We start from the raw sequence: 10,070 nt of genomic DNA, 5'->3' as shown, positions 1-10,070 counted from the left end.
GCCATATGGAACTTTAAGCTACGCAGTGGTAGAGGTTATCGAGTTCGCGACCCATCAATAATTCCTCCTCTTGTCCGCAACATCTTGGCGGCATTCGTTGAGTATTCGCAAAATCAATTACTATATATATAAATAAGAGTAGTCTTATGTTCGGGTCTAGACTCGGAGTTTCTTAAGGAATCTGTATTTTTTATATTTGAGATTAGACATAAAAGGCTAGTGTCTAATTCACTCAATTTGTAGATCTGATACCAACCTGCCACACCCCAATTTCCGGTGGGCCCGAATGGGTATAGTCGTGACGGTTGGATAACAGTTATCACAATATAATAATATGCAGCGGAAGTATTGGGGAAAAATTATTAAATTCTAATAAGCTTGAATATATAAAAGTATTACAAGCGTTACAGTATAAGCCCACAGGTGGGATCTAGTAAACAGAGCTTTAGACATCATAGGCCTTAAGCTTCCGGAGTTGTAAATTCCTTAGCCTTCATTCTAGCCGACCCGGAATCCCAGCCTATAATAAGGTTCGGTACCTGCGGTTCAATCTTTTGAAAATACGTCAGCTTTCGGTGGTAAATACAATTAACTGACTCGTTTTGAAAACATTTTTTAAAAAGAGTTTTATACATAGAGAAAACCCGTAGGTAATCTTTTAATATATCTTGGGATTTTATTCTTGTTACCAGATTTACATACTTGTCATATAATTGGGAACCAGAGATCAGAGCCGATCATTTTTAGTGCTATAATGATTACGGTACACACCAAAGTTGAATAAAACGTGTCTTACAATCGGTATGTGGAGCGTGTCAGTGTGTATATGTTTTAGGTGTATATTTTAAGCCCTTTTTACACTTTTTAGCCAAGTTTTAAATTTATAAAACACGATATTTACTAACACTAAACACACATATGGGCAAGTGCACCCATCGTGGACGTAGTATAGTGTTGGTAAGATACTGAGGTCGTCCAAGGACACAAGAGCTTTTAGTACCAGTTTATCCTCAACGTCTAATCAAATCAAAATGTTAGAAAAATGTTTTAAACTAAGAAAATAAAACTAAATAAAATGCTGAAAAATAAAATAAAAATAAAAACAGATAGACAATATGAATCACTTGGATCCGACTTGTGTGTAGTGTAACCTTTGATTATTTTCGCACTTTTGCACTTGTTTAAGAGATTATCTTAGTTATTGTAGTAGGCCCCTCTTTTGAAGGCGACGTTACCCTCAACCCAGTAGTTTGAGTCAGCAAGGATACAATCCTAAAGGGTCGGATTATTGAAAGATAATGAATTAAGTTATTAATGCATAATGTGGTAGGCCCCTCTTTTGAAGGCGACGTTACCCTCAGCTAAGTAGTCTGAGTCAGCAGGGATACAGTCCTAAGTAGCTGGGTTAAAGTTTTAATAGTAGTTTAACTTATGAGGGGATCAAAGAGTTTGGACCCCTGCCATCCAATACTTTTTGGGTATTGAAGGAGGTCCTACTAAATTTGACCCAGGTCCTTTGCAGGATCTATACACTGAACAATGGCAAGACTCTTACCAAACCGTTCCCTTAACCCCCGACCAGGTAGCCAACATACCTCCATATAGGCCGTGGAGATATGAATGGTGAAAATCTTTTATTTTATATAGACAGTAAAATAATGCCAGACACCACGGACAAACGATAAGGAAGAATCACCTTCAACATAAGAAACTAGTAATTAAAGTCATTAATACAAAACCAATTAAAAAGTGCAAAAGATTAGAAATAAAAAGTATTATACTAAACACTTGTCTTCACCAAGTGATGTAAGAGACTTAGGCAAACATGGCCTTTGATTGTCAAGAACTCTTACAATCAATCTTGGATCCCGAGACGACTCACACACTCTATGATGGACAATGGATGATGGTGGTGGATGGATCCCGAGACGACTCACACACTCTATGATGGACAATGGATGATGGTGGTGGATGATGGTGTTATGGTGGTGGTGGGTGGTGGATGAAGTGTGAGAGAGGTGGTGTGCCAAGGGATGAGTTGCAAGAGCTCCAAACACTCCTATTTATAGGCTGAACAGAAGCTCGGGCACGACCCCATGTCCGCTGGGTACGGCCCCGTGTCCATCTGACTCTCTATCTTCATTAATTGTAATTCGCAATTACAATAAATGCGCCTGCAGGAAGTTGACCACGCCCCCATGTCCGCTGGGCACGGCCCCGTGGTGGGCAGTAGAAGCTTCTATGAGTTTGTCTTTTCTGCTAGCACTTGGGCACGGCCCCGTGCTCACTGAGCACGGGGCGTGTTCAGTCTTCTGTCTTCTTTGTTTTGCTTGGGAAGATGCTGTCGTGAGGTCGGGCATGCCACTTTTGTTTCTTTTCTTGTATTTATGTCAGATTTAGCTGTCTTTTTGCTTCTTTTGTTTATTTGAGCTCATTTAATCCTGAAAATACAAAAGGAAGACAAAAGCACATGTTTTCCAACATTAGTACTAAAAAAGGGTTAGTTTTGTGCCACAATTGATGTAATTTATATGTTGCATTTTGTGCACATCAAATACCCCCAAACTTGAATCTTTGCTTGTCCTCAAGCAAAACTCTTTATAATGTGGCTTTATTCACTTGCAAATGGAATGGGTAGAAGAGAAGGTTTTTGGGCTTGTCATAGAGTGTCGGGATTTCCAAGACTATTTAGGTTTTATTTTTATTTATTTACAATCCTATTCGTCATGATTTATTAAAAACGTTTCTTAAGATAAATTACTTATTAGGGCATAACATACCTCTTTTAAAATTCTATTTATATACAAGTTCACATACCTCACGCGGAATCACTCAACACTCGGCCGAAGGTGTATTTTTAGTGAATCACTCGAGAGCGGCATGGAACTTACTCCTACCATAAGCTTGCCAAGCAATCAATCCTCCTCCTTTTTAACTATATACCTTTGTAAATATCAAGAGGACTTTTTAGGTGAAGGGTTAGGCTTGGGCTAAAGGTGGGTGGTTGGGTTAGTGGTTAGTAAAAGGGCGAAAAGCGTAACAAACGTCGGTTTTTGAAAGACTTTTTTATTTTTCACATTTGTATTTTATTTTGATGAACCAATTGTTTCAAACAAAGTTATTTTTGATGATCTTGTTTGTTTGTTTGGTTTCATCAAAATATATAAATTTTTTTTACTAGGAAGAGTCATTAGAAAACCGAACGTTGTTACTAAAAGAAAGGGTTAAAAATAAAAAGGTTTAGGTGGGTAAAAAGGGTGATTGTTTTGGGTTAAGAAATGAAAAGGTTTAGGCTCAAAGGGGTTAACTAGGGGGATTTTGGGTAGGTGGTAAAAAAAATGAAAAATAATGGTGTAGAAAGAAAAAACGTTAGTCCTAATGCCTCCATCATTTACTTACTCGGGTTTAAGTTGGTAAGGACCGGGAATGTATTGTTGTGGCAAGTTCTAGAGTCGTACGAACCAAGCGGCTATTCACACAAGAAACGAAAAATGAGCATTTGGTGTAAAGATATGTATTTGTATGCTCGATAAAGGCTCAAAACTCACTTTTGTGGGAAAGGGTTTTTTATGTGATCAAGTATATATAATCAAATTTTAACTAAGTTTGTCATGCCTTTTCATAATTTTCTTATGTTGGTTCTTTTTATCACGACGCTATCAGTTGTAAACTTGTAAAAATATAACCTTGTTAGAACTTGAATTTCCAACTTAAACTTAGACAAGTAAAAAAAATGAAAATTTTTGAAAAAATTTGGGGTGATTAGCGGTTCCAAATTCCAATAGAGTTTTGTGTAAGGCTTGTTATCAGGATTTGCAAGATTCAAGGTTTTAGCATCCCCCCCCCCCACACTTAAATTACACATTGTCCTCAACGTGTCCCAAAAATAAGTTTTTAGGTTGATTGAATGTGTAAAATGGTGTTAAAAGCAAAATTTTTGGTTACTGGCATCCTGGACACGGCCCCGTGGTGACCGGGCACGGCCCCGTGTTCAGGTGCCAGCGACAAAAATTAAAGAAAAGAAACACAAGCCTGGACACGGGGGCGTGTTCAGTGAACACGACCCGTGTCCAGTTACCTGAACTAGGCAATTTTCTGCAGATTGTGCAGCACGGGGCCGTGTTGGGCGGACACGGCCCGTGCTGAGCTTACTGTATGAAGAAATTGTTGTCGGATGGCCCTGTTTTCGTGCATGGGGCGATGTTTCTCGTTTCCCTTGGTATCCTTTACCATCACGAGTGTGTTTTATTTATTACAACATCATCCAAACCTTAAAACCATCATTTCATTAAAAACCGTCATGGAGAGAATTACATAGTCCTAAAATGCTAGTAAGTTAGATAAGTAAGCACAAGAAACTTAAACCAAGGAGTTCTAGCCTACAAGTTATTCTAATTAGCAAAATTTCCGAGAAGATAGTAGTCTCGGTTGGATGCGGCTTCATAGAACTCCTTCCTCCGGGTATGGACTCCTCATATGTCGGCGAGCCACTCCTCTATCTCCCTTGGGAGGAGGAAGGAGGGCTCGTTGGCGTCGGTTTGAAGAGGTGCAACTTCCACCGGGACTTCTTGTAGATTTTCAAGAGGAGGCTCCGCTGGAATGTCACCCCCATCCGGTAGGGTTGTTGATTCCAAGTGCTAGGTTCTAATCCTCTTGAGGGAGGACGGGTTCCATGGGAGGTGTTACAAGAATATTTAACCTCCGGTGCAAGAGGTTAATCTCTTGAAAACTATTTTCCAGCCCCACCGTAAGATAATTTATACGGTCTATTAGGAGCTCCTCTACCGAAGTCATTTCATCGAGAGTTTCCCGTAGCGCCATGACGTAGTGTACAAGGGTAGCTTCAATGGAAGGCCTCCTTCCACTTCTACTGTTTCTTGATTGCACGGACGATGTTCCACTGTTTTCACTTGACATTCTATGAAAATAAACCGAAAACAGCTTATTTTAATGAAACAGTACCTTGAACACGGCCCCGTGCTCAATGAGCACGGCCCCGTGTTCACCTTTCTGCAGAATTTTGAAACAAGGAATCTTGAAGTTTTAAGTTATTTTTCTAACTTGTGAAGCCTTTTTGAACAATAGTAACTTAAAACAATGTTATACAACTTATTTTTAACAAGATTCTTTGAACAAAACTCAATAATCCTTGCCATAAAGTTTGAAATCTCAAGCTTTAATGGAGGTTTTTGGAGAAAGATGAAAAAGAAGGAAATGGATAAAAGAGGAAAGGACATGATGGTTGTTGGAACCTTCTTTTAGAACATACCTAGGATGGTAGGAGAGAAGATCCCTTCAAATCTCTGTCCCTGGATGGTCCAAATGTGCAGGATTCTTGGCTGCATTTATAGAAAACGACAGCTTGCTGGACACGGCCCCGTGTCGGCTGGACACGGCCCCGTGTGCAGGCAAAATCCTGACACAGTTTGTCCGTATTCTGACGTAAGGTCAGAAAGGAATCTTTTGGTGGACACGGGGGCGTGTTGGCTGAGCACGGCCCCGTGTCGAAAGGCTGATTATGAAGTTTGTCTATTTTCAAGGAACTTATCCGGATCGGGTGGTTCCTTACTGGATGGAACAACCCCAAAGTGCCTAAGATACCTTAATTGATCTAGATTAAGACGAGAACGCAAGAGGTTGTCGGTGAGGGTGATTCCTATGCTAAATGTAGGTGGACAAGTCCAACCCTTTTCCGGGCTCTTGTTAAAGAAGGTGTATGCCGAATCGCTCAGGTCTATGTATGCATCGAACGAAGTCGATGGGGAGTCCTTCACGGCACAATCGGCACAGGGACGACTATCATCCAAGTCTTCGCTAGAGTTGAAGGTATTATCGAGAGCAGCGAGGTTGTTTGAATGCGACCCCAACACTTCTTCTTGGTAATCGTCTTGAGATGAATTAAGGAAATCCACCTTAAGTTCTTTTAACCAATTAAGAACTAGATCTTCTAGTTGAAATAGTTCATCAAGAAGCATTTCTCCTAGAATACCTGGTTGGGCGCCTTCGAGGGAGAGATAAGGATTATTTTTACTTTCGCCCCTCTTAAGGCTAAAGGCAAACGATGGGTCTATATAGTGGGGCTTATAATTTAGAAAATAACATTCTAATTCTTTATGATCGCCTCCACATAATTGACACCATGTACCATAAGAGTGCCGAAAGTAAAAAGATCATTATCACTCATTTTTGTGTCAGAAATTACCAACCGTCGGGATCTTACGGTTCTGTTTTCAGTAACTGAATCTTGGGCACGGGGGCGTGTTGAGTGGGCACGGCCCCGTGTTCAGCTTACTGTCTGACTTAAAACAAGATTGCCAGTTCCAATGATTGGGCACGGGGGCGTGTTCAGCGGGCACGACCCGTGCTGAGTTCTGCAGAAGCTGAAAAATTAAGAAAATCCTAAAGAAATAAAAAGAAAATAAAAAAATGATTAGGCCGTTGATTCCTAACTTTCTTAAAATCCTTGTGTCCCCGGCAGCGACGCCAAAAACTTGGTGCGTGTCAGTGTGTATATGATTTAGGTGTATATTTTAAGCCCTTTTTACACTTTTTAGCCAAGTTTTAAATTTGTAAAACACGATATTTACTAACACTAAACACACATATGGGCAAGTGCACCCATCGTGGACGTAGTATAGTGTTGGTAAGATACCGAGGTCGTCCAAGGACACAAGAGCTTTTAGTACCGGTTTATCCTCAACGTCTAATCAAATCAAAATGTTAGAAAAAGGTTTTAAACTAAGAAAATAAAACTAACTAAAATGCTGAAAAATAAAATAAAAATAAAAACAGATAGACAAGATGAATCACTTGCATTCGACTCGTGTGTAGTGTAACCTTTGATTATTTTCGCACTTTTGCACTTGTTTAAGAGATTATCTTAGTTATTGTAGTAGGCCCCTCTTTTGAAGGCGACGTTACTCTCAACCCAGTAGTTTGAGTCAGCAAGGATACAATCCTAAAGGGTCAGATTATTGAAAGATAATGAATTAAGTTATTAATGCATAATGTGGTAGCCCCTCTTTTGAAGGCGACGTTGCCCTCAGCTAAGTAGTCTGAGTCAGCAGGGATACAGTCCTAAGTAGCTGGGTTAAAGTTTTAATAATAGTTTAACTTATGAGGGGATCAAAGAGTTTGAACCCCCGCCATCCAATACTTTTTGGGTATTGAAGGAGGTCCTACTAAATTTGACCCAGGTCCTTTGCAGGATCTATACACTGAACAATGGCAAGACTCTTACCAAACCGTTCCCTTAACCCCCGACCAGGTAGCCAACATACCTCCATATAGACCGTGGAGATATGAATGGTGAAAATCTTTTATTTTATATAGACAGTAAAATAATGCCAAGACACCACGGACAAACGATAAGGAAGAATCACCTTCAACATAAGAAACTAGTAATTAAAGTCATTAATACAAAACCAATTAAAAAGTGCAAAAGATTAAAAATAAAAAGTATTACACTAAACACTTGTCTTCACCAAGTGATGTAAGAGATTTAGGCAAACATGGCCTTTGATTGTCAAGAATTCTTACGATCAATCTTGGATCCCGAGACGACTCACACACTCTATGATGGACAATGGATGATGGTGGTGGATGATGGTGTTATGGTGGTGGTGGGTGAAGTGTGAGAGAGGTGGTGTGCCAAGGGATGAGTTGCAAGAGCTCCAAACACTCCTATTTATAGGCTGAACAGAAGCTCGGGCACAGCCCCGTGTCCGCTGGGCACGGCCTCGTGTCCATCTGACTCTCTCTCTTCATCAATTGCAATTTGCAATTACAATAAATGCGCCTGCAGGAAGTTGACCACGCCCCCGTGTCCGCTGGGCACGGCCCCGTGGTGGGCAGTAGAAGCTTCTATGAGTTTGTCTTTCCTGCTGGCACTTGGGCATGGCCCCGTGCTCACTGAGCACGGGGCGTGTTCAGTCTTCTATCTTCTTTGTTTTGCTTGGGAAGATGCTGTCCGGAGGTCGGGCATGCCACTTTTGTTCCTTTTCTTGTATTTATGTCAGATTTAGCTGTCTTTTTGCTTCTTTTGTTTATTTGAGCTCATTTAATCCTGAAAATACAGAAGGAAGACAAAAGCACACTTTTTCCAACATTAGTACTAAAAAGGGTTAGTTTTGTGCCACAATTGATGTAATTTATATGTTGCATTTTGTGCACATCAGTATGCCTACCCATACACGCTATTCTGTATTGCCATAACAGTATATGAGTCGGGACGTCCGGACACGGTACCTGTAACCCCCAATCGTTTCGGTTATCAAGTAAAACGGAATAAATCGGATTTCTTACATTTATGCGCAACATAGACGATCCATTTACGTAATACCCACTCCAAGTGGCGTATTCGCCATCCCAAGTTTAAATATTAAAATAAATATAAGAGTATTTACCTTTTTGCTAGCTTACAATCAATATGATTATAATTTAGCAAAAAGCCACAAGTATAAGTATTATTGATCCAAGTCCGATTATCTGTGGGGTACTATAGTCTGGAATGAACAGATTTATTATCTGTTAGAATGTATACGGGTCAAAGGTTAGTCCCTTTAGATATCACCCGTTACTTAAGAATAGGTTCACTAGTTTAAGCGTATATCGAATAGAATGTGGTTTATACCAATCCAAGTGCAATGACTCATTGGAAAAAGGTTATTTAACCAAGCATTCTGATTTGGAGAGATTTTGAAATACCTAGACCCGTTACGCCTAGCTTCGCATAACTAGTTATGCGCATAAAGATGGGTTTTGAAGGTCGGATTGGCTTATGACAAGTCTTAGTATCAAAACATATTTTTAGATAAAGTATCTACTGACTTAAAGTCAGATTATAAGTTTGTTTTAATTTAAAATAATTCTTTTGGTTCATTTGACCACCTAGGGGCATTGTGGTCATTTTTAACAATATAATTGCGACTTGTCATAAAAACTCATCTAACGGACTGACCATGTAGTATAACTTCAGTGGGTTATACTAATCAATATCGTGGTCCTAAAACTAATTCAAATCAGACCTAATCGTTGACCAAACGGGTTAGAATCGAAAGTCAAAGCAAAAGTCAAACTGCTTAACTTTCGATATAGAATTAAGATCTAAATAAGAAATGACGAGTTGGACATGCTTGGACATGTCTTAACATGCTTTATAAACTGATATGATGCCAAAACTTCAAGTTTTAATAGTTAAAAACTTAATTAGCCTAATTTGCATGTTTACGTTTTTGACCGTTTATTTAATATAAAGTTGACTCATCATTTTGCCTACTTAACATGATCTTTAGAAGGTATGATCCCAGGGGATTATAACCTTCATTATTACGATCACGTAGCCATGTTCGGATCGAACATTGGCTTGACCATAATGGTCACAACCTAAAGTCAAAAAGAAAGTCAAATTGTTTGACTTTCGGCTAATAACTAGCCTATAAATGAAAAGACTGAGATGGAACACTTACTAGTGATCCAAGGTGAAGTCTTGAACTCAAAAGGAGGCTTCCTTGAATCAGGAAACACTCCAAGAGAGATTTAGAAAGAAAGATGGAAAACGAGCAAGGTGAAAATGAATTCAAGCTTGCTATTTATAGTTGTGGATGGAACACAAGATCATGACATGTGTCTAGAGCCCTTCTAGGATGTCAACAAGTGTTAATGAGGTGTCAAGACCAGGTGAAAGTGTGGCAATTCGAGCTAGGTGTCACTAGAAGGAGATGTGCTTGGGCTGCAAGCATAATTTTGCCAGATGACCCCTTACGGATCGTAAGTATTCACCGCTTACGGTCGTAAGGACCTTCAGTGCATACTTTCTGTTTAAACCCCTTGCGGACCTCCAAAGCAAAATTTTGAGATTTTTACATTTTAAGTCCTTGGACTTTACATCTTTGGCCATTTGGCACTTATAGTCCCTCTCCTTTCTCGTAGTTGAGACTAGTCGGAGATCCGGGACGCATTTTAGTTAACATATCATAATAATTTCTCTCATTCCCAGAATCGAGATTAGTTGGAGATATGAAACACGTTTCAATAAACGTAGAATATAATTTCTTCCTCTTTCCACATAG

The sequence above is a fragment of the Helianthus annuus genome, chromosome 1, assembly GCF_002127325.2.
Source record: "Helianthus annuus cultivar XRQ/B chromosome 1, HanXRQr2.0-SUNRISE, whole genome shotgun sequence".
Lineage (NCBI taxonomy): Eukaryota > Viridiplantae > Streptophyta > Magnoliopsida > Asterales > Asteraceae > Helianthus > Helianthus annuus.
The sequence above is the reverse complement of the archived record's forward strand: the minus strand, read 5'-3'. Positions refer to the sequence as shown.